At 45.9% G+C, this 23632-nt stretch overlaps 1 protein-coding gene across 1 annotated transcript in view; it reads right to left on the bottom strand.

The window, feature by feature from the left end:
• LOC144510341 (uncharacterized) overlaps positions 1 to 21472 on the bottom strand; it is a 40071-nt gene extending 18599 nt beyond the window's left edge. Inside the window, exon 1 of the mRNA XM_078239782.1 lies at positions 21307 to 21472. The gene's annotated coding sequence lies outside the window, so the exon portion shown is untranslated. The remainder of the gene's footprint in view (positions 1 to 21306) is intronic.
• Positions 21473 to 23632: the final 2160 nt, after the last annotated feature.

Raw genomic sequence — 23632 nt, 5'->3', positions numbered from 1 at the left:
AAAACCCTAAAGCTTTCTACAGGTATGTCAGGAGTAAAAGAATGACTAGGGTAAGATTAGGGCCAGTCAAGGACAGGAGTGGGAAGTTGTGCGTGGAGTCTGAAGAGATAGGAGAGGCACTAAATGAATATTTTTCGTCAGTATTCACACTGGAGAGGGACAGTGTCGAGGGGAGTACTGAGATGCAGGCTGTTGGACTGGATGGGATTGAGGTTCATAAGGAGGAGGTGTTAGCAATTCTGGAAAGGGTAAAAATAGATAAGTCCCCTGGGCCGGATGGGATCTATCCTAGAGAGGAGATTGCAGAGCCTTTGGCTTTGATCTTTGGGTCGTCAGTCTACAGGAACAGTGCCAGAAGACTGGAGGATAGCAAATGTTGTCCCCTTGTTCAAAAAGGGGAGTAGGGACAACCCTGGTATTTATAGACCGGTGAGCCTTACTTCTGTTGTGGGCAAAGTATTGGAAAGGATTATAACAGATAGGATTTATAATCATCTGGAAAGGAATAATTTGATTAGGGATAGTCAGCACGGTTTTGTGAAGGGTAGGTCGTGCCTCACAAACCTTATTGAGTTCTTTGAGAAGGTGACCAAAGAGGTGGATGAGGGTAAAGCGGTTGATGTGGTGTATATGGATTTCAGCAAAGCGTTTGATAAGGTTCCCCATGGTAAGCTTTCGCAGAAAATATGGACACATGGGATTGAGGGTGATTTAGTGGTTTGGATCAGGAATTGGCTAGCTGTAAGAAAACAGAGGGTGGTGGTTGATGGGAAATATTCATCCTGGAGTTCAGTTACTAGTGGTGTACCGCAAGGATCTGTTTTAGGGCCACTGCTGTTTGTCATTTTTATTAATGACCTGGATGAGGGCGTAGAAGGATGGGTTAGTAAATTTGCTGATGACACTAAAGTCGGTGGAGTTGTAGACAGTGCGGAGGGAAGTGGCAGGTTACAGAGGGACATAAATAAGCTGCAGAGCTGGTCTAAGAGGTGGCAAATGGAGTTTAATGCGGAAAAGTGCGAAGTGATTCACTTTGGAAGGAGTAACAGGAATACAGAGTACTGGGCTAATGGTAAGATACTTGGTAGTGTGGATGAACAGAGGGATCTGGGTGTCCATGTGCATAGATCCCTGAAAGTTGGCACCCAGGTTGATAGGGTTGTTAAGAAGGCGTACGGTGTGTTAGCTTTTATTGGTAGAGGGATTGAGTTTCGGAGCCAGGAGGTCATGTTGCAACTGTACAAAACTCTGATGTGGCCGCACTTGGAGTATTGCGTACAGTTCTGGTTGCCGCATTATAGGAAGGATGTGGAAGTGTTGGAAAGGGTGCAGAGGAGATTTACCAGGATGTTGCCTGGTATGGTGGGAAAATCGTATGAGGAAAGGCTGAGGGGCTTGAGGTTGTTTTCGTGAGAGAGAAGAAGGTTAAGAGGTGACTTAATAGAGGCATACAAGATGATCAGAGGATTAGATAGGGTGGATAGTGAGAGCCTTTTTCCTCGGATGGTGATGGCTAACACGAGGGGACATAGCTTTAAATTGAGGGGTGTTACATATAGGACAGATGTTAGAGGTAGGTTCTTTACTCAGAGACTAGTAAGGGCGTGGAATGCCCTGCCTGCAGCAGTAATGGACTTGTCAACATTAAGAGCATTCAAATGGTTATTGGATAAACATATGGATGATATTGGAATAGTGTAGGTTAGATGGGCTTTAGATTGGTTTCACTGGTCGGCGCAACATCGAGGGCCGAAGGGCCTGTACTGCGCTGTAATGTTCTATGTTCTATGAAAGGCTTGAAGAGTTGCAAAGCAAAACAGAAAAAGCCTTACTGTTACCAAGCATATTAAAATCAGCCGGGATGGTAAGAAGGTGTTTTTGCTGGATAATGTCTATTTAGGCGAGTTACAGGCTGACAGGCTGAGAGACATTGTGACTGGGCCGGCCTGCTAATCACCATGAGGCCTGCATTGCTAGCAGTCTTCCTCCAATGATTGGCCACTGGGTTCCTCAGCAACAACTCCTTATTCCTCCTATCTGGACATGGAAGCTTTGGAGAGAGAGTAAAGAAGGTTCACCAGAATGTCACCTGGTCTTGAGGGCGTTGACTGTGAGGAGAGGTTGAATAAACTAGGATTATTTTTACTGGAAAGACAGAGGCTGAGGGGAGACCTGATAGAGGTCCATAAAATTATGAGAAGCATAGATAGGATGGATAGTCAAAGGCTTTTTCCAAGGGTGGAAGTGTCAATTACAAAGGGGCACAGGTTCAAGATGAGAGGGCAAGGTTTAAGGGAGATGTGCGGGACAAGTTTTTCACACAGAGTGGTGGGTGCCTGAGACCCACTGCCAGAGGAGATGGTGGAAGCAGGCAACATTAGCAACATTTAAGAGGAGCTGGATGGGTTAATGACAGGGAGGGAATAGAGGGATATAGACCGAGTAAAGGCAGTGAGTTTTTTTAGGTTAGTTAGGGCATCATGATTGGCACAGGCTTGGAGGGCCAAAGGGCCTGTTCCTGTGCTGTACTTTCCTTTGTTTATCCATTCTCCTCTGAGGAACATTCCAGATACTTCTCTTCATCCCACTCTAAGACCCAATGCCCTCTGTGTCTGCACTGTCTCATCTGTCCAAAATGGGTGTAACCCCTTCCCTCTGGAAGAAGACATCGATGACATGCCTATTGTGTGATGACAGTGAAATGCCACCCAGATTCATAAAAACTGGGGCAAAGATTCAAAACAGGTGGCAGAAAGATTCGAGGGGAGATGGGGAAAATAATTTTCACCCAGAGGGCTGTTGGGCTCTGGAACTCACTGCTTGAAAGATTAATTGAGTCTGAAATCCTCGCTTCATTGAAAGGCTTTCTGGGGCGGCATGGTAGCACAGTGGTTAGCACTGCTGTCTCACAGCGCCAGGAACCTGGGTTCAATTCCAGCCTTGGATCACTGTCTGTGTGGAGTTTGCACATTCTCCCCGTGTCTGCGTGGGTTTCCTCCGGGTGCTCTGGTTTCCTCCCACAGTCCAAAGATGTGCGGGTTAGGTGGATTGGCCATGCTAAATTGCCCCTTAGTGTCAGGGGGACTAGCAGGGTAAATGCATGGGGTTATGGGGATAGGGCCTGGGTGGGATTGGTACAGACTCGACGGACCGAATGGCCTCCTTCTGTACTGTAAGATTCTATGAACCGAACTCAGTAGCGGTGAATAGCAGTTACCCCAATGACAACAAAATTAGAGCTGGGGGTTTTGTAAAACACAATGAAAAAGTGGCTGAACTCCAGTTGTGCCTTGTTTTGGGAGAAAGGAAGCAAGAAATTGCTAAAAAAAAATCACGATGGATTGTGATTCCATAGCGAAAAATGGCCGGAGGTTTTGGTGCCATGGGACCGTTTGATGAGAATACGGAGTGATGGAGCTCGTATACAGAACAATTCGATGGGCTAGGGTAAATACGTGGGGTTACGGGGATAGGGCCTGGGTGGGATTGTGGTTGGTGCAGACTCGATGGGCCAAATGGCCTCCTTCTGCACTGTAGGATTCTATGGATCTGCAGCTGGATTGCTATAACCTGCAGGATTACGGAGCAAATGCTGGACAGTGGTATTGGACTGGGTGGACCGGCTTTTGTTGTTACGCTGGACAATGTGGCCTTTTTCCGTGCTGTAAACTCTCAATGATTTGAAAGACTTTCAGTTCATCAGGACATCACCAGTCACACATCCTCACAAACATGACATGCCTCCTGCCTACTTGGAGGCCAGGCAGGAAAATCTAAATCAATCTCAAAAGAATGAAAATAAATGCGTCTTCAGCACATGTGGAACATATTAAATCAGGCTTCCAATATTTTGAAACGAGGTCAGACTCTATCACATTAAAATTTGCCTCTGCTTAAATATGTACAAAATTCTGTTGTCTATTATTTTTATTGAAAATAAATACTTTATTTTTCCTGAAACAGGAAATGATTGAATCTTGAATCTTTCAATGGAGTTTGTTGCTTCTCAGGGAGTTATTTTTATAATTTAACAGCCCAGAAATTCTAAGTATAGTTCTTGGATTGCCTGGTTTATAATTGTGCATTCGCCTCCTCGATGCTGGTTTTGCAATTGGGAGGTTTTCCAGAGTTAACAGGGAAATGTGTGAGAGTCCGAGCATTGAGGAGTAATTTCACCTTGTTACAATACTGCTGTGGTCAGAGCCCTTTTGTCATATTTTCTTTCTGAACCTCCAAGCTCACTCTCAGAATTGAACAGCAACATCTCCTTAAACAGCTAAAAGGATTTGTGTAAAGAGGGAGAAACTGGAAAATGAGAGAAAACTAATAAGAAGTTTAAAAACAGACAGTCAAAAGGTAAGCATGCAGATGCAGCAGGCAATAAAGACGACAAATAGTATGTTAGCCTTCATTGCGAGAGGTTTCGAGTACAGGAGCAGGGATGTGTTGTTGCAATTATACAGGGCTTTGGTGAGGCCACACCTAGAGTATTGTGTGCAGTTTTGGTCTCCTTTTCTGAGGAAGGATGTTCTTGCTCTCGAGCGAGTACAGCGAAGGTTTACCAGGCTGATTCCGGGGATGGCGGGACTGATGTATGAGGAGAGATTGATTAGGTTAGGATTGGTTTCGCTGGAGTTCAGACAAATGAGGGGGATCTCATAGAGATCTATAAAATTCTAACAGGACTCGACAGGGTAGATGCAGGGAGGATGTTCCCGATGGTGGGAGAATCCAGAACCTGGGATCACAGTCTGAGGGCACAGGGTAGACCAGTTAGGACGGAGATTAGGAGCCATTTCTTCACCCAAAGAGTGGCGAGCCTGTGGAATTCATTACCACAGGAAGTAGTTGATGCCAAAACATCGAATGTATTCAAGAGCAGCTAGGTATAGCACTTGGGGATCAAAGGTTATAGGCAGAAAGCAGGATTAGGTTATTGAGTTGGATGATCAGCCATGATCGTGATGAATGGCGGAGCAGGCTCGAAGGACTGAATGGCCTCCTCCTGCTCCTATCTTCTATGCTTCTAAAACTTGGACAGATCTACTTTCTAAAGGAATGTGAGTAGCTAATGTAAGTGTTGGTCCCTTAGAGGGGAATTAATAATAGGAAATAAGGAACTGGCAGAGACTTTGAATGAACGTTTTGTATCTGTCTTTACAGGAAAAGACACAGAAAGCATCTGTAGGTAAGTCAGTCCAGCATCTGTCATTGGGGAATTGCTGGAATCCATTATTGAGGAGGTCGTAACAAAATATTTAGAAAATCATAAAACAATCAGGCAACCTAACCTTGTGAAATGTTTGACCAATTTATGAGAGTTTGTTGAGGATGTAATAATAAGCAGGATGGATAAAGGGGAACCGGTAGATGTAATGCCTTTAGATGTCCAAAAGGCATTCACTAAAGTGCCACATAACAGGTTACTGTACAAGATGAGAGCTCACCATGTTGGGGATAATTTCTTAGCATGGATAGAGAAATGGTGAAATAACAGGAAACAGAGTCAGGATTAATAGGCCATTTTCAGGTTGTAAACTGCAATTAGTGCCACAGGGATCAGAACTGGGGCCTCAAATATTTACAATCTTTATTAATAACATGGATAAAGGAATCAAGTACATTGTAGACAAATTTGCAGGTAGTACATAGATCAGAAAGCAAGTTGTGAGGTAAATTAGAATGGTAAATGGAATGCTATCTTTTATTACAAGGGGGTTGGAGTATAAAGGTAGAAAGTCTTGCTACTGTTGTACAGGGTAAGACTGAAGGAAGAATAGACTTGCATTGGAAGTAGTTCTGGGAAGGTTCACTAGGCTGATTCCTGGGATGAAGGGATTGTCTTATGAAAAAAGGTTAAGCAGATTAGACCTATACTCATTGGAATTTAGAAAAATGAAAGATATTATTGAAACATTTGTGAGGCAGCTTGACAGTGTGCCTGTTGAGAGGATGTTTCCTCTCAGGGCGGAATGAGAGTATAAAAATTGGCAAGTCATGTTGCAGTTGTATAGAACTTTAGTTAGGCCACATTTGGAATATTGTGCACAGCTCTGGTCACCACACTACCAGAAGGATGTGGAGGCTTTGGAGAGGGTACAGAGAAAGTTTACCAGGGTGTTGCCTGATATGGAAGGCATTAGCTGTGAAGAAATGTTGGAAAAACTTGATTTGTTTTTACTTGAACACTGGAGGCTGAAGGACGACCTGATAGACGTTTACAAAATTATGATGGCCATGGATAGAATGGATAATTGGAGTCTTTTTCCCAGGATAGAAATGTCAATTACTAGGGGACAGAGGTTTAAGGTAAGGGGGGAAAGTTTAAAGGAGATATGCTTTATAGAATCTTAGTGAGGCCGCTCTTGGAATATAGTGTTCAATTCTGGTCGCCACACGACCAGAAGGATGTGGAGGCTTTGGAGAGGATACAGAAAAGATTTACCAGGATGTTGCCTGGTATGGAGGGCATTAGCTATGAGGAGAGGTTGGAGAAACTTGGTTTGTTCTCACTGGAGCGACGGAGGTTGAGGGGAGACCTGATAGAAGTCTACAAGATTATGAGAGGCATGGACAGAGTGGATAGTCAGAAGCTTTTTCCCAGGGTGGAAGAGTCAATTACTAGGGGGCATAGGTTTAAGATGCGAGGGGCAAGTTTTAAAAGAGATGTACGAGGCAGATTTTTTACACAGAGAGTGGTGGGTGCCTGGAACTCGTTGCCGGGGGAGGTAGTGGAAGCGGATACGGTAGTGACTTTTAAGGGGCATCTTGACAAGTACATGAATGAGATGGGAATAGAGGGATATGGTCCCTGGAAGCGTAGGGGGTTTTAGTTAAGTCGGGCAGCATGGTCGGTGCAGGCTTGGAGGGCCGAAGGGCCTGTCCCTGTGCTGTAATTTTCTTTGTTCTTTGAGATGTGAGAGGCATGTTTTTTTACACAGAGGGTGGTAGGGGCTTGGAATGCACTGCCAGAGGAGGTGGTAGAAGCAGATGCAATAGCAACATTTAAGAGGCATCTTGACAGATACATGAATAAACAGGGAATAGAGGGATATGGGCCGCGTTAGAGGCAAAAGGTCTTTCACTTAAAATGGCGTAATGTGTCAGTGCAGGCTTGGTGGGCTAAAGGGCCTGTTCCGTTCTGTACTGTTCTTTGTTCATTGTTCTTTGGAATTTAGAACTAAGGGACCACTATGATGGCCACGGGGGATCATCAATAGATCTCCTCATGGACCTCATTGAATATGGGCTTCCCTATTTGGCACGTGGAGGCTTTCCGAATAGGGAAGGAGCAGCGGGGAGTTTAAGACCAGTTGCCTCCACTCAGGCCGACAGTCAATAGACCCGGGACTGACCTGTACTCTGTAGCTGTTGAATTGAGTTCAGGTACTAGATTAAATAAAAGGGTGATTGGTGATAGAAGACTGGTCTCGGTAAGATTATTGCATTGGCAACGGGGAGTAAAGCAAGGTATTTTCTTCCCTCTGGACCATCTTTACTCCCGAGACAACGACTCCTCCAACAAGAAAAATGTCTCTTTGGTAAATTTGACGCCTCAGATGCAAGCAGCAAAGACTGGGCCCAATACACAGAGCGCATGCATTATATCTTCTGGGTTAACAATATTGAGGGGGATGAGAAGCAGAAAGTGATCCTGTTGACAGCATGCAGGGTCCAGCCTTCAGTGTAATAAAAAGCCTCACCTACCTGGATGCCCCGACTCCAAAACCTTTTATGAATTGGTGGACTTGGTTAAAATGCTCCACAAAACTCCAGTGATAAGGCTTTAACATTGCAGGGTGAACCTCTGGGGAATCTGTCACTGGATTTCGGACTAGGTTATGAAAATTGCGAGAGCTCTATGAATTTGGGCCACCGCTACACAAAGTGTTGCGAGGTAGATTGGTCTGTGAAATTAATAACGTGACAATCCAACATAAATTATTGGCAGAACCTAATTTGGATCTAAAGAAGGCCATTGAGAAAGCTCTATCATTGGAGAATGTGGAGCAAGGAGCTCAGGAACTACAGGGGACATCAGACACCAGTGTCCTCTGATTGAGGGGAGGGGACTCATACAACATCCATCCCTCAGCTGACAGTGATGGGATCAGTAAGATTTCCCAGCATCCCAAGCAGCAGTGGAGCCTGATTCACATCATGAGGCAGTCTGGGAAAGTCAGGGTAAAAGCAAAATACTGTGGATGCTGGAATATGAAAAAAACCCCAGAAAATTCTTTAAAATCTCTGACAGGCTCCCCATTGGATACCACGGCCTCCGCGTGTCTCCCAGCACCAAATTTCCAGTGTCATCAGCTCTGCGCCAGAAATCGGCGGGCCCAGGACTGAAGCCTCCGGGCACGCTAGCCTCTTCCTCCCCCCACCAGAAGCATTTCACTCCAGCAGGGGTTAGCTCACCACTTACAGGGAGCTGGCAGTCCACCCCCGCTGGAGTGAAGGGAGGGGGGTGGCAATCAAAGATCCCCAGAGGGTCGGGCACCGGAGGGGTAGCCCTTGGATATTGCCAACTGGCACTGCCCAAGGGCAAAGTGCCAAAACTTGGGGGCATCTTGGTACAGACCATCGGGCATAGGGCAGTGTCAAAGGGGTGGAGCCTCTGGAGGGGCAATCTGTGGGAGTGGGAGGGCCCCACTGCTGCTCTGCACTTTGGGCTGAGTGACTGAGGGAGCGAGGCCAGCGATATGGACTGGGCATCGGGGTGGGGAAAGGGAAGGGTGTGGCTGGGCTGGCCTGGACACATCCGGGGGCCAGCAATCAGGCTCTGGAGGGAGAGTGTTGGAGGGCCAGCGATGAGGCCCGCTCAGCGCTAGGCTGCCATCCTCTCCAGCGGGATGAGGCCCCACCCATTGATTTTCAGTGTGATTCATGCGAGGGCACTCTGCAGTGCACAGAGTGTGGGAGATTCTTTTTGAAACTCCCGCTGACAAAAACCAGTGGAATTTACTCCGGTTTTCATGCCAACTCGACACTTAGAATTTTTTGGGGAGAATCACCCCCCCCTCCCCCCCCACCCAGGTGTTTCTAATGTTTTGGTGTGAACTTGATGGGCTGAAGGGCCTCTCTGCACTGTATAATTCGATGATAAGTCTGACTCGAAACGCTCTATTCTGTCTCCATAGATGCTGTCAGACCTGCTGAGATTTTTCAGCATTTTCTGTTTTTGTAGGGAAGTCAGGGTCAGCCTTCAGACCCCTAGACAGCATGTTCCAGATGGTTGCAGATGCCAGACGGTGGACTATTGCAAGTGCTGCGGAAAGACCACAATCATAACTAAGATATAGAGGCTGTGAAAACACGTACTATGTTGAGAAAAGGCCAGTACCAGAATGTATCTTGCAGGTAGGCCCAGAACCAGGGACAATACAATTAAATTGTATCTCCATGACAAAGGCTGCTCCCATAATGGCAGAGCTGTTAGTAAATGGCGACCTATTAAAAATGAAATTGGATATGGAGGTTGCAGTCTCCACTATCGGGGAGCAGACACCTCCAGGCTGGTATTCAGCTCCTGAACTTAGAAAACACAAAGGCCAGACTGCACAGGGGGAAACCATTGCAGATAGAGGACACCATGGCAACCCTCGTGACTTACAGGCAGCTGTCAGTTCAACTTCCACTCATCATTGTACTTATGGTCAATCGGGTTTCTAAACTTGACAGATACCGCATGCCCCGGATTGAAGACCTGCATGCCAGGTTAACTTGGAGCCAAGCATTTTCTAAGTTGGACATGAGCTATGCATATCTCCAACTTAGACTAGCCTTTCTGGAAGTATATGACAATTAATACGCAGAAAGGTCTATACCAGTTCACACACCTGCCCTTTGGGGTATTGTCTGCATGAGCCATTTGTCACTGGGTCATGGAGAACATACGCCAAGGGTTACCTCAGGTAGTGGTGTACCTGGATGATGTCTTCATCACAGGAACTTCAGAGTGCGAACACCTAGCAAACCTGGAAGAGGTCTGACTGTGATTTTCAGCGGTCAGTGTGCACCAGAAAAGGGAAACATGTATCTTCCAGGGGAAGTTTAAAGTTTAAATTTATTTGTTAGTCACAAGTAGGCTTACATTAACACTGCAATGAAGTTGCCGTGAAAATACCCAAGTGGCCACACTCCAGCGCCTGTTCAGATACACTGACGGAGAATTTAGCATGACCAATGCACCTAACCAGCACGTCTTTCGGACTGTGGGAGGAAACTGAATCATCCGGAGGAAACCCATGCAGACATGGGGAGAATGTGCAGACTCCACATAGACAGTGACCCAAGCTGGGAATCGAACCCAGGTCCCTGGCGCTATGAGGCAGCAGTGATAACCACTGCGCCACCATGCTGCCCCTGAGAAGGTATACCTATCTGGAAAGATTACACACGTTCCTACTTTTTTTCCTAGAACAAAGGTGGCAAAGGACTGACCTCATAGATGTCTTTAACAGGTTTGAAAAGCTTTGATATGTCAGAAAATGTTTCCACTTGTTAGGGCAACCGAAGCTTCAATATAAAATAGCCACAAATAAATCCAAACAGCTAATCCAGGTGAACTTGCTGTTCCCAAAGAATGGTAAGAATGTGGGACTCTGCTTCACGCTTAAAGTTTTAAAGTTTATTTATTAGTGTCACAAGTAGGCTTACATTAACACTGCAATGAAGTTACTGTGAAAATCCCCTAGTCGCCACGCTCCGGTGCCTGTTCAGGTACACTGAGGGAGAATTTAGCATGGCCAATGCACCTAACCAACACGTCTTTCGGACTGTGGGAGGAAACTGGAGGAAACCCACGCAGACATGGAGAGAATGTGCAGACTCCACACAGGCAGTGACCCAAGCCATGAATCGAACCCGGGTCCCTGGCACTGAGAGGCAGCAATGCTAACCACTGTGCCTCCATGGCGCCCTGGCCTGATAGTATTATCGCCAGACTATTAATCCAGAAACTCAGCTGATGTTCTGGGGATCCGGGTTCGAATCCCGCCATGGCAGATGGTGGAATTTAAATTTAATAAAAAATATCTGGAATTAAGAATCTACTGATGGCCATGAAACCATTGTCAATTGTCGGAAAAACACATCTGGTTCACTCATGTTCTTTAGGGAAGGAAATCTTCCATCTTTACCTGGTCTGACCTACATGTGACTCCAGAACCACTTTATTGCCCATCCCTTGTTGCCTGAGGCAACGAGGGATGGGTAATAAATGCTGGCCAGCCAGCAATGCCCATGACCCATGAATGAATTTTTAAAAAGTGGTTGTAATGAACCTCAATTTTTTTGGAGACCTTGCTGGTGTCCGCAACGGCAAATCAATGCCTGGGCGCAAAAGAACCGAGTCCTGTCTAAATTAAAACATATAATATTGCCTGGAGGATTCAGAGGACAGCCCTCAGATGAAATGAAACACTCCCTGTCAAAGAAAGACAAGCTCAATGTTGAGGATGGCATCATCATCTGGGGTTCCCGCTTGTTGTCCCTCAGCCAGGGATTTCAAAGATGAAAATGCTAGCCAGGAGCTACGTATGGTAGCCTGATCTTGACGCAGACATTACCACCTTGGTCAGACAGAGCGGGTTCCTGCAAAAATAATCAAAAACTCTCCCCCCCCCCCCCCCCCAGGCTCCCTACATCCATGGGAGTGGCCTGGTTGGCCCTTGGAGTGAGCGAATGTGAAATTTGCCAGGCTTTTTTGGGTTCTATGTTCTTAATTATGGTCGATGCACTCCAAATGGTTGGCTATACATCGTGTGAACTTCACCACTTCCCACGTTACCATTAAGAAACTATGACAAAGTTTCTAGACACATGGGATATCTGAAGTCCTGCTCTCTGACAATGGCACTGCCTCTACAACCACTGAGTTTCAGACATTCATGCTTTCCAATGGAATCAAACATATTAGGACAGCTCCCTATCACCTGTCATTGAATGGATTGGCTGAACGGGCGATGCAGATTTTAAGTTCAGCATGAACATGTCCAGATCACCAACAATCTGTCCTGGTCCCCCTCATGCCGACATCATAGTTAAGAAAGCCCTCCAATGCCTCTACTTTCTCAGAAGACTAAGGAAATTTGCCATGTCAGCTACAACTTTCAACAACTTTTACAGATGCACCATAGAAAGCATTCTTTCTGGTTGTATCACAGCTTGGTATGGATTCTGTTCTTCCCAAGACCGCAACAAACTACAAAAGGCTGTGAATGAAGCCCAATCCACCACGCAAACCAGCCTCCCATCCATTGACTTTGTCTACACTTCCTGCTGCCTCGGCTCAGCAGCCAGCATAATTAAGAACCCCACGCACCCCAGACGTTCTCTCTTCCACCTTCTTCTGTCGGGAAAAAAGTACCAATCGACTCAAGAACAGCTTCTTCCCTGCTGCTATCAGACTTTTGAATGGACTTACCTTGCATTAAGTTGATCTTTCTCTACACCCTAGCTACGCTGTAACACTACATTCTGCACCCTCTCCTTTCCTTCTCTATGACTGGCATGCTTTGTCTGTAAAGCGTGCAAAAAACAATACTTTTCACCGTATAGTACATGTGACAATAATAAATCAAATCAAAGTCAACCTGCAGCGTCTATAAAGACCAAAGAAGCATGATTTTTATTTGACGACAGGACTACCCCTTACACAATGACAGGGCGGCACGGTAGCACAGTGGTTAGCACTGCTGCTTCACAGCTCCAGGGACCTGGGTTCGATTCCCGGCTTGGGTCACTGTCTGTGTGGAGTTTGCACATTCTCCTCGTGTCTACGTGGGTTTCCTCCGGGTGCTCCGGTTTCCTCCCACAGTCCAAAGATGTGCGGGTTAGGTTGATTGGCCATGCTAAAAATTGCCCTTAGTGTCCTGAGATGTGTAGGTTAGAGGGATTAGTGGGTAGATATATAGGGATATGGGGGTGGGATTGTGGTCGGTGCAGACTTGATGGGCCGAATGGCCTCTTTCTGTACTGTAGGGTTTCTATGATTTTCTATGATTTCTAGGAACCGCCCCAATGGAATTGTTAATAGGGCTGAGGCTTCGAATAAGATCAAGCCTACTTTTCCCAAACTTGGCAGGAACGATAGAGTCCCAACAAGAGAACCAGAAGAAGAACTACGATTCTGTAAGGACAGAAAGAACGTTCAAAACTAGCGACCCAGTCCATGAGGAACTTTGGGGATGGCCTCAGTTGGGTCCCCGGGATCATAACGGAGAAAGTAGGGCCTGTGGCTTTTGACAAAGTCACACATACGAGATTAGTGTATAAAATTAAAGTGCATTGGATTGCAGATGCAAAGCTGTGGGAAGGGTCTGAAATTAATATTTTGTCTCTGTGTTTACAAAGGAAAGCAATGAAGCAAATTTAGTAGTTCAGGTGAGACACTGAGATATTAGATGGGATAATCATAAAGATTGTGAAGATCGCGCTGGACGAAATATACTCCACTAAGAATAGCCTTGAGGCAAAACATCCTGAGGCCTTGTTTATCGTGGCCGGGGACTTCAATCAAGCTAAGCTCAAGAGCGTACTACCAAGTTACCACCAACACGTCTCCTGCCCCTCCAGAGGCCCAAACATCCTAGACCCCTGCTAAACAAAAATCAAACATGCCTATCACTCTATCGCCCACCCACACTTTGGCAAATCAGACCACAAGGCTGTGGTCCTGCTCCCGGCTTACAAGCAAAAACTGAAGCGGGAAAATCCATTAAAGAAAGTCTGCAATGTTGGTCTGAGGAATCTGATGATCTCCTACGGGGCTGCTTGGAGTCAGTGGACTGGTCAGTATTTTAAAACTCTGCAACCAGCCTGAACGAGTACGCCACTACAGTAACTGACTTCATTAGTAAGTGTGTAGAAGACTGTGTGCCAAAGAAGGAAATCTGTGTGTTCCCCAAGCGGAAACCATGGATGAACAGGGATATCCATTGCTTGCTGAAGTCCAGGTTTGAGGCGTTCAAGTCAGGTGACACTGACCTATACAAGAAAGCCAGATACAATCTAAGGAGATCCATCAAAGATGCCAAAAGACAGTACCAGACCAAGCTGGAATCCCAGGCTAGCCACACCGACCCCACCAACTATGGCAAGGTCTGCAAGACATAATAAGCGACAAGATGAAGGCATGTAAAATTGCCAGCTCCAACGCACCTCTCCCTGATGAGCTCAATGCATTCTACGCCCGTTTTTAGCAAGAAATCAGTGAGAGCATGCCCTCCCCCCCGGAAGCCCTGGATGAACTTGTATCTGAGGTCACCATTGCAGATGTCAGAGCAGCTTTCTCGAAGGTCAACCCACGGAAAGCGACTGGTCCAGATGGGCTACCCGGACTAGCACTCAGATCCTCTGCGGATCAACTGGCGGGAGTATTCACAGACATCTTCAACCTCTCTTTACAACAATCTGAGGTGCTATCTGCTTCAAGAAGACGACCATCATCCCGGTACCTAAGAAAAACCAAGCAGTGTGCCTTAATGACTATCGGCCGGTGGCTCTGACATCCATCATTATGAAGTGCTTCGAAAGGTTAGTCATGGCACAAATCAATTCCAGCCTCCCGGACTACCTGGATCCACTACAATTTGCCTACCGCCGCAACAGGTCCACAGCAGACGCCATTTCCCTGGCCCTGCACTCAACTCCGGAACACCTAGATAACAAGGACACCTATGTCAGACTCCTATTTATTGACTATAGCTCAGCCCTCAAAACCATTATTCCCACAAAACTCATCTCTAAACTCCGTGGCCTGGGCCTCGGCACCTCCCTCTGTGACTGGATCCTGAACTTCCTAACTCCAGACCACAATCAGTAAGGATAGGCAACAACACCTCCACCACGATCATCCGCAACACCGGTGCCCCACAAGGCTGTGTTCTCAGCCCCGACTATACTCCTTAAAGACCTATGACTGTGTGGCCAAATTCCCCTCCAATTCTATTTTCACGTTTGCTGACGACACCACCGTAGTGGGTCGGATCTCAAACAATGAGGAGACAGAGTACAGGAATGAGACAGAGAATCTGGTGAACTGGTGCGGCAACAATAATCTCTCCCTCAATGTCAACAAAATGAAGGAGATTGTCATCAACTTCAGGAAGTAGAAAGGGTCGAGAGTTTCAAGTTTTTAGGTGTCCAGATCACCAACAACCTGTCCTGGTCCCCCCATGCCGACACTATAGTTAAGAAAGCCCACCAACACCTCTACTTTCTCAGAAGACTAAGGAATTTTGGCATGTTAGTTACGACTCTCACCAACTTTTACAGATGCATCATAGAAAGCATTCTTTCTGGCTGTATCACAGCTTGGTATGGCTCCTGCTCTGCCCAAGATCGCAAGGCACTACAAAAGGTCATGAATGTAGCCCAATCCATCACGCAAACTAGCCTCCCATCCACTGACTGTCTACACTTCCCGCTGTCTCGGCAAAGCAGCCAGGATAATTAAGGACCCCACGCACCCTGGACATTCTCTCTTCCACCTTCTTCCGTCAGGAAAAAGATACAAAAGTCTGAGGTTACGTACCAACCGACTCAACCGACAGTTTCTTCCCTGCTAATGTCAGATTTTTGAATGGACCTACCTTGCATTAAGTTGTTCTTTCTCTACACCCTCGCTATGACTATAACACTACATTCTGCACTCTCCCCTTTCCTTCTCTATGAACGGTATGCTTTGTCTGTATAGCGCACAAGAAACAATACTTTTCACTGTATGTTGATACATGTGACAATAATAAAACAAATCAAATCACATCTGATTAAATTCTTTGAATAAATGATAATAATGGGTAGAATCATAGAATAATAGAATCACACAGTGCAGAAGAGGCCCTTTGGTCCATCGAGTCTGCACAAGCACGTGAGAAACACCCAAGATATGACACTTAAGTTATGAAGAGAAGTTGGATAGGCTTGGGTTGTTTTCAGTGGGGCAGAGACGACTGGAGCAGAGAAGACTGAGAGGCGACCTGATTGAGGTGTAAAAGATTATGAGGGGCATGGACAGAGTGGACAAGGAGCAGCTGTTCCCTTTAGTTGAAAGGTCAGTCATGAGGGGGCATATGTTCAAGGTTAGGGGCAGGAGGTTTCAGGGGAATGTAAGGAAAACCTTTTTTACCCAGAGGATGGTGACGGCCTGGAATGCACTGCCTGGAAGGGTGGTGGAGGCAGGTTGCCTCACATCCTTTAAAAAGTATCTGGATGAGCACTTGACATGTCATAACATTCTAGGCTATGGGCCAAGTGCTTCTAAATGAGATGATGGGAGGTCAGGTGGTTCTCGCATGTCCGTGGAGACACAATGGGCCGAAGAGCCTCTTCTGCACTGTATGATCCTATGATTGAACACCACCACCGCGAGGTTCCCCTCCAAGTCACTCACCATCTTGACTTGGAAATATATTGCCATTCCTTCACTGTCACTGGGTGAAAAATGTGGAACCCCCTCCCTAACAGCACTGAACGTGTACCTACACTGCATGGACAGCTCACCACCACCAGCTCAAGGGCAATTAGGGATGGGTAATAAATGCTGGCCTAGTCAGCGACACCCACATCCCATGAAATATATACAGAAAGCTATACTGAGGTTCAGAACGTGTATTCCTAGAATCATAGAATCCCTGCAGTGCAGAAGGAGGCTATTTGGCCCATCGAGTCTGCACCGACTGCAATCCGACCCAGGACCTATTCCCGTAACCCAAATATTTACCCTGCAAATGCCCTGACACTAGGGTCAATTTAGCATAGCCAATCCACCTAACCCGCACATCTTTGGACTGTGGGAGGAAACGCACGCAGACACGGGGAGAAGGCGCAAACTCCACACAAGCAGTAACCTGAGGCCGGAATTGAAGCCGGGTCCCTGGTGCTGTGAGACAGCAGTGCTAACCACTGTGCCACCGTGACGTCCATCCTATTTATTAAACAGGAGTTAAGCTACAAAATGAGCACAATGAGCTCCATATCCTTCCTGCAAATATTTGCGATTATATTACAGAGCTATGTCATTAAAAACAGTTCCTTGGTTCCCTTTGCCAATACGCTTCCCTCACTAATAAAGAGTTTAATAAGGCTGTCTTACTGTGAGCTTCAGGATTTCATTGTAAACATCTGGTAAATATCCTGGCATCTGTACTTTAATTGCCAATCTTTTTTGGATATTTCCTTAAAAAGGAATATGCTTTAATGAAGGTTTAATAAATGACTGTAAGCATTAAGGTTTATTTCTGATTTCTATTGTTCATCCACACTGAATGGACAAAAATGGAAGAAAGATCCTTCAACTTTTATAAATAGATGAATCTCAGCAAGTACTTGTTTTTCCGAATATTGGCTTGGCTGAGATGAGATAATGCAGGTTGGAAATAGACCTTGGGGTTTTTTCACCAATGTATCATTGCCAGTCCTTCCAATTAAATCTGAAACTGCCAGTGAAATTTCTTTCAAGTTTCATTTCAGTCTGCAAAGAATTATTATTTAAAACTGCGTCTGCTTTGATCTTTGAAATTGGAAGATTATGTAAGATGGGAAGGTTGCTACTTTGTTAGCCGGTAAAATCTACCTCTCTTCTGAGAGACACTGAAGTCTTTCCAAACTCGAGTAGATAGGCGTTAGGGATTTACTTACTGAGAATCAGATTATGACTATTGGAATGAAATCATGCTCTGTTATATTAATTTATAAAAGCAATTTTCCCCCTAATAGATTTAACAGGGAGGAGGATAAATAACTGAGAATTCCAGCCTTTTCTGGATTGCCAGTTAAAACAATTCTCAAACAGTAATTTTGGAGATTATTGTTCAAGTGACAGAGAAACAAAGAAACATAGAAACTAGAAGCAGGAATAGGCCATTCAGCCCTTCAAGCCTGTTTTGATTATGGCTTATCATTGAATTCAACATCAAGATCCCCCCTTTCCCTTGATCCCTTTAACCCCAAGGGCTATATCTAATTTTTTCTTGATATCAGACAACATTTTGGCTTCAACTACATTCTGTGGTAGTGACTTCCACACATTCACCATCCTCTGGGTGAAGAAATTTCCCCTCACCTCAGTTCTAAAAGATTTATCCCATATCCTCAAACTATGACCCCTAGTTCTGAATTCCCCCACCATTGGGAACATTCTTTCTCAATCTACCCGGTCTAATCCTGTTTGAATTTTATAAGTTTCTATGAGATCCCCTTTCACTCTTCTAAACTCCAGTGAATATAATCCTAACCAACCTAGTTTCTCCTCAAATGACAGACCCGCCATCCCAGGACTCAGCCTGGTAAACCTTTGCTGTCCTCCCTCTATAGCAAGGACATCCTTCCTCAGATAAGAGCACAAAAACTGCACACAATATTCCAGGTGTGGCCTCACCAATGCCCTATACAATTGCAGCAAAAACATCCCTATGCCTATACTCAAATCCTCTTGCTATGAAGGCCAACATACCATTTGCCTTCTTTACTGCCTGCTGTACCTGCGCGCTTACTTTCAGGGACCGAGGCATGAGGAAATCAAGGTCTCGTTGAGTATCCACCTCTCTCAATTTACACCCATGCAAGTAATAATCTATCTTCCTATTATTGCCACCAAAGTGGTTAACCTCACAGTTATCCACATTATACTGCATCTGCCATGCATATGTCCATACTCTCAGCCTGTCCAAATCACGCTGAAGCATCTCTGCATTTTTCTCACAGCTCACCCTTCCATCCAACTGGAGAGAATATATTTATCTCCCTCTTCCAAATCACTAATATATAATGTGAACATTTGCGTCCTAGCACAGATCCCTGCAGAACCCCACTCGTCACTGACTGCCAATCAGGAAAAGATCCATTGATGCCAATTCTTTGCTTCCTATCTGCTAACCAGCTTTCTATCCATCTCAAGACATTACTTGCAATCCCTTTGGTTTAACTTTACATAGTAATCTGTTATCTGTAGTCTGTCGAAAGCCTTCTAAAAGTCCACAAAGACCACATCCACTAGTTCTCCTTGGTAAACTCTACTAGTTACATCCTCAAAGAATTCCAATAGATTCATCAAGCATAATTTCCCCTTTGTAAATCCATGCTGACTTGATCTGATTATACCACTGCCTTCCAAATGCTGAGTTATGATATCCCTTATGATGCACTCTAGTAACTTCCCCAGTACCAACGTTAAGCTCACTGGTCTAGAGTTCCCTGTTTTCTCTTTACCTCCTTTTTTGAATAGTGGACTTAAATGAGCTACCCTCCAATCTGTAGAAACCAGTTTAGAGTCGAAAGAATTTTGGAAAATGAGCACCAATGGATCTACTATTACCTAGGGAACTTCCTTATGTATTCTGGGGTGAAGTTTATCAGGCCCTGGAGATTTTATCCAGCTTCAATCTCATCAATTTTCCCAACACCATTTTTCTACTAATCAAAGAATCCCTACAGTGCAGAAAGAGCCATTTGGCCCTTTGAGTCCACACTGACCACAATTCCACCTAGGCCAGATCCCCTTAACCCCAGCTATTTACCCTACTAGTCCCCCTCACACAAAGGGGTGATTTAGACTGGTCAATCAACCTTACCCACACATTTTTGGATTGTGGGAGGAAAACTACGCAGACACAGGGGGCCCGAATTTAGCATCACATTGCACCCAATTCGGGAGCTCCAGTTAGTGAGGTGGTAGGTGCCTAGCATCCGATGGCTCTCTGCTTGAGATCGGTTGTTGGGGAGGGGTCTGCTGCCACTCTGCCTGAGATCAGTGAGGGGGAAGGGGGGGTCTGCTGCCACTCTGCCTGAGATCAGTGAGGGGGAAGGGGGGGTCTGCTGCCACTCTGCCTGAGATCAGTGAGGGGGAAGGGGGGGTCTGCTGCCACTCTGCCTGAGATCAGTGGGGGGGAAAGGGGACCACAACCATTCTGGGTGGTGGGGGAGTGGGGGGGATAAGGCGTCAGTAATGTTGGGGGGATGGGGCAATGTCTGTGGGGGCCAGGGGGAGGCATTATCCAGCCCGGGGCCGGGGAGCCGCATTCTATCATTTTTTTCTTCTGCACATGCGCAGTTGGAGGCGCTGATCAGAGCTGCAGGATTTTGGGCATGTTAAGCCCACAGGCTTCTGCAGCGCAATTTGGAATCGCTGATATTTTTTCAGGCAGAGTGCGTATGGGGGCACCTAAGAACAGGTTTAAAAGTTGGAGCTGAAACAGTCCTAGTTTCAAGTCCGCCCAGCACTTAAAATCAGAGCCCAGGGAGAACGTACAAACGCCACACACCGGAATTGAACCCGGGTCCCTGGCGCTCTAAGGCAGCAGTGCTAACCACTGTGCCACCATGCTACCTACTGATTATAATCACTGATTACAAAATTATTTGAAAATTGGAAATAATAGATTAAAATATTTAAAATAAAATCAATAGGGTGATTTTAATTACTTCCTATTTTTCATGTGAAATAGGCAGTAGAGATTATTTTTAAGTCTTACTGTTGATTTTTTTCCCCAAGGTACTGTGGCTAAGGAGGTGACTAATGCTGCATTTGCTAAAACAAAGATAAGGTCAACATTGTCCCCATGGACAATTTTGGTGGCCAGATTGCAGGTTTCCCCAAGCCTGGAACCGCAGTGCCTTCAGTCACAGAGTTTGTCACTCCTTTGTCCGGGCAGAGTACCTTCCGGAATCACAGGGATTCCCACACTCTTACTGTGCAACACCTGTGTGATGCCCACCAGTGAATCACATGGGCAACACAGTGGCACAGTGGTTAGCACTGCTGCCTCCGTACAGAGTCTGCCCATTCTCCCTGTGTCTGGGTGCTCCGGTTTCTTCCCACAATCCGAAAGATGTGCTGCTTGGGTGCATTGGCCGTGCTAAATTCTCCCTCAGTGTACCCGAACAGGTGCCAGAGTGTGGCGATTAGGGGATTTTCACAGCAACTTCATTGCAGTGTTAATGTAAGCCTACTGGTGACACTAATAAATAAACTTTAACAAAGGACTGTGCCTGCTTTTATTGATATCTTCTGCCATCTCCCCACACCACTGCCCTAAGTGTCACCTCAGATTAAACCAGGCAAGAGTATGCCACCCACGATGTTGGACACACTGGGCAGAATTTTACTGGCACATCCGCCCAAGGTTCGTACGATCCTGCCCAAGGCCAATGGAGAATGCCGTTCTCCAAGCCTTACCCGCCCCTGGAATCAGGGAGGGCGTGCCACTAAAATTCCAGCCTTTGTGTTCATTTACCATTTGCAAAATTAGTTGGCCATTTCTCACACATATTCCATCCCTGTTCTGGGATTTTCTCTTTCCTCACCTGTGAACTCTGTCTCAATGGTGCTCCATCTTCACTTTCCCTGGTTGCATCCTCGAGGTTGTGTACAGCTGGCTTGATATATGCAGTGATGCAAGGCATGGGGATTGGAAAGCTTCATCATTGCTCACTGGGTTGTTGGGTGCTCAAAGATTTCTACATATCCAGGATAGTGTGCAGGAAGCACTCAGTCATTTCAAGCCACATATTGGGTTGGTTTTCTCTGTAGCCATTCACAAACTGAGCTGTGAGAACCACATTTTAGAGAACCTCTGTCTGATTTTGACATGCTCCAACAATGTGCTTTTCTGACCTCTCTCTTAAACAGTAAGGTTGGGAATGCCTCGCGGAAGAAGATTTTGCTGGTACTGCACTGACTGGCCTATAAACCACAGAGATGGAGGACATGGGGGAAGTAGCAGTAAAGAGAACAGGAGCTCCTGCATCAAGAGAGAGGTCAGCACTACAGACAAAGTGTAATAATTCCACTTCACCAATTGGATAAATAGCAACTGCAATGTTTAATGTATAATACAGAGACTTACAGCCTCATGGCTGCCAGTCAGCTCCCAAAAAGGTTCTGGAAAGGAAACCTGAGCTCACCAGGGTGATTCTCCCCCACCCAGCTCCCTGATTGGTTCCCTATGTCATGTGACCCCCTAACTCTGCAGCTGATCCTTAAAGGGACAATCACCACACAAAGCCATGCCCACAATGGGTATTCAGGAGGCCTTTCCCCTACATTCACTCTGGAAAGCAGTGTGGGGCATCTTTGCTGTCACTGAGCAATGTCACATAAAACTCCAGCCTTGTACCAGGTCATAGGCAGTGCTCTCTGTGATTGTCAAGGTCAGCATGGGCCTTTATCAGTGACATATCACAGTTCACAGTGCACTGCTGCAGCAGTGAGGCAACCGAGGCAGAGCCGGTATACACTGAGAACCAATGTGAGCCAGTATACACTGAGAACCAATGAGAGCCGGTATACACTGAGAACCAATGTGAGCCAGTATACACTGAGAACCAATGAGAGTCGGTATACACTGAGAACCAATGAGAGCCGGTATACACTGAGAACCAATGTGAGCCAGTATACACTGAGGACCAATGAGAGTCGGTATACACTGAGGACCAATGAGAGTCGGTATACACTGAGAACCAATGAGAGCCGGTATACACTGAGAACCAATGTGAGCCAGTATACACTGAGAACCAATGAGAGCCGGTATACACCGAGAACCAATGTGAGCCGGTATACACCGAGAACCAATGTGAGCCGGTATACACTGAGAACCAATGTGAGCTGGTATACACTGAGAACCAATGAGAGCCGGTAAACACTGAGAATCAATGAGAGCCGGTAAACACTGAGAATCAATGAGAGCCGGTAAACACTGAGAATCAATGAGAGCCGGTAAACACTGAGAGCCAATGAGAGCTGGTATACACTGTGAACCAATGAGAGCCGGTATACACTGAGAACCAATGTGAGCCAGTATACACTGAGAACCAATGAGAGCCGGTATATACTGAACCAATGTGAGCCAGTATACACTGAGAACCAATGTGAGCCAGTATATACTGAACCAATGTGAGCCAGTATATACTGAACCAATGTGAGCCAGTATACACTGAGAACCAATGTGAGCCAGTATACACTGAGAACCAATGAGAGCCGGTGTACACTGAGAACAAATGTGAGCCAGTATACACTGAGAACCAATGTGAGCCGGTATACACTGAGAACCAATGAGAGCCGGTGTGCACTGAGAACCAATGTGAGCAGGTACACATTGAACCAATGTGAGCAGGTATACATTGAACCAATGTGAGTCAGTATACACTGAGAATCAATGAGAGCCAGTATATACTGAGAACCAAAGAGAGTCAGTATACACTAAGAACCAATGTTAGCCGGTATACACTGAATACCAATGTGAGCCGGTATGCAGTGAGAACCAGTGAGAGCCGGTATATACTGAGAACCAAAGAGAGCCGGCATACACTCAGAACCAATGTGAGCCGGTATACCTTGAGAACCAAAGTGAGCCGGTGTACACTGAAAACCAATGTGAGCCAGTATACACTGAGAACCAAAGAGAACCGGCATACACGAAGAACCAATGTGAGCCGGTAAACACTGAGGACCAATGTGAGCCGGTATACACTGAGGACCAATGAGAGTCGGTATACACTGAGAACCAATGAGAGCTGGTATACACTGAGAACCAATGTGAGCCGGTATACACTGAGAATCAATGAGGGCTGGTATACACTGAGAACCAATGAGAGCCGGTATACACTGAGAACCAATGAGGGCTGGTGTACA

The sequence above is a fragment of the Mustelus asterias genome, chromosome 23 (genome assembly GCF_964213995.1).
Source record: "Mustelus asterias chromosome 23, sMusAst1.hap1.1, whole genome shotgun sequence".
NCBI lineage: Eukaryota > Metazoa > Chordata > Chondrichthyes > Carcharhiniformes > Triakidae > Mustelus > Mustelus asterias.
Note: the sequence above shows the minus strand (reverse complement) of the source record. Positions and strands in the feature narration are given on the sequence as shown.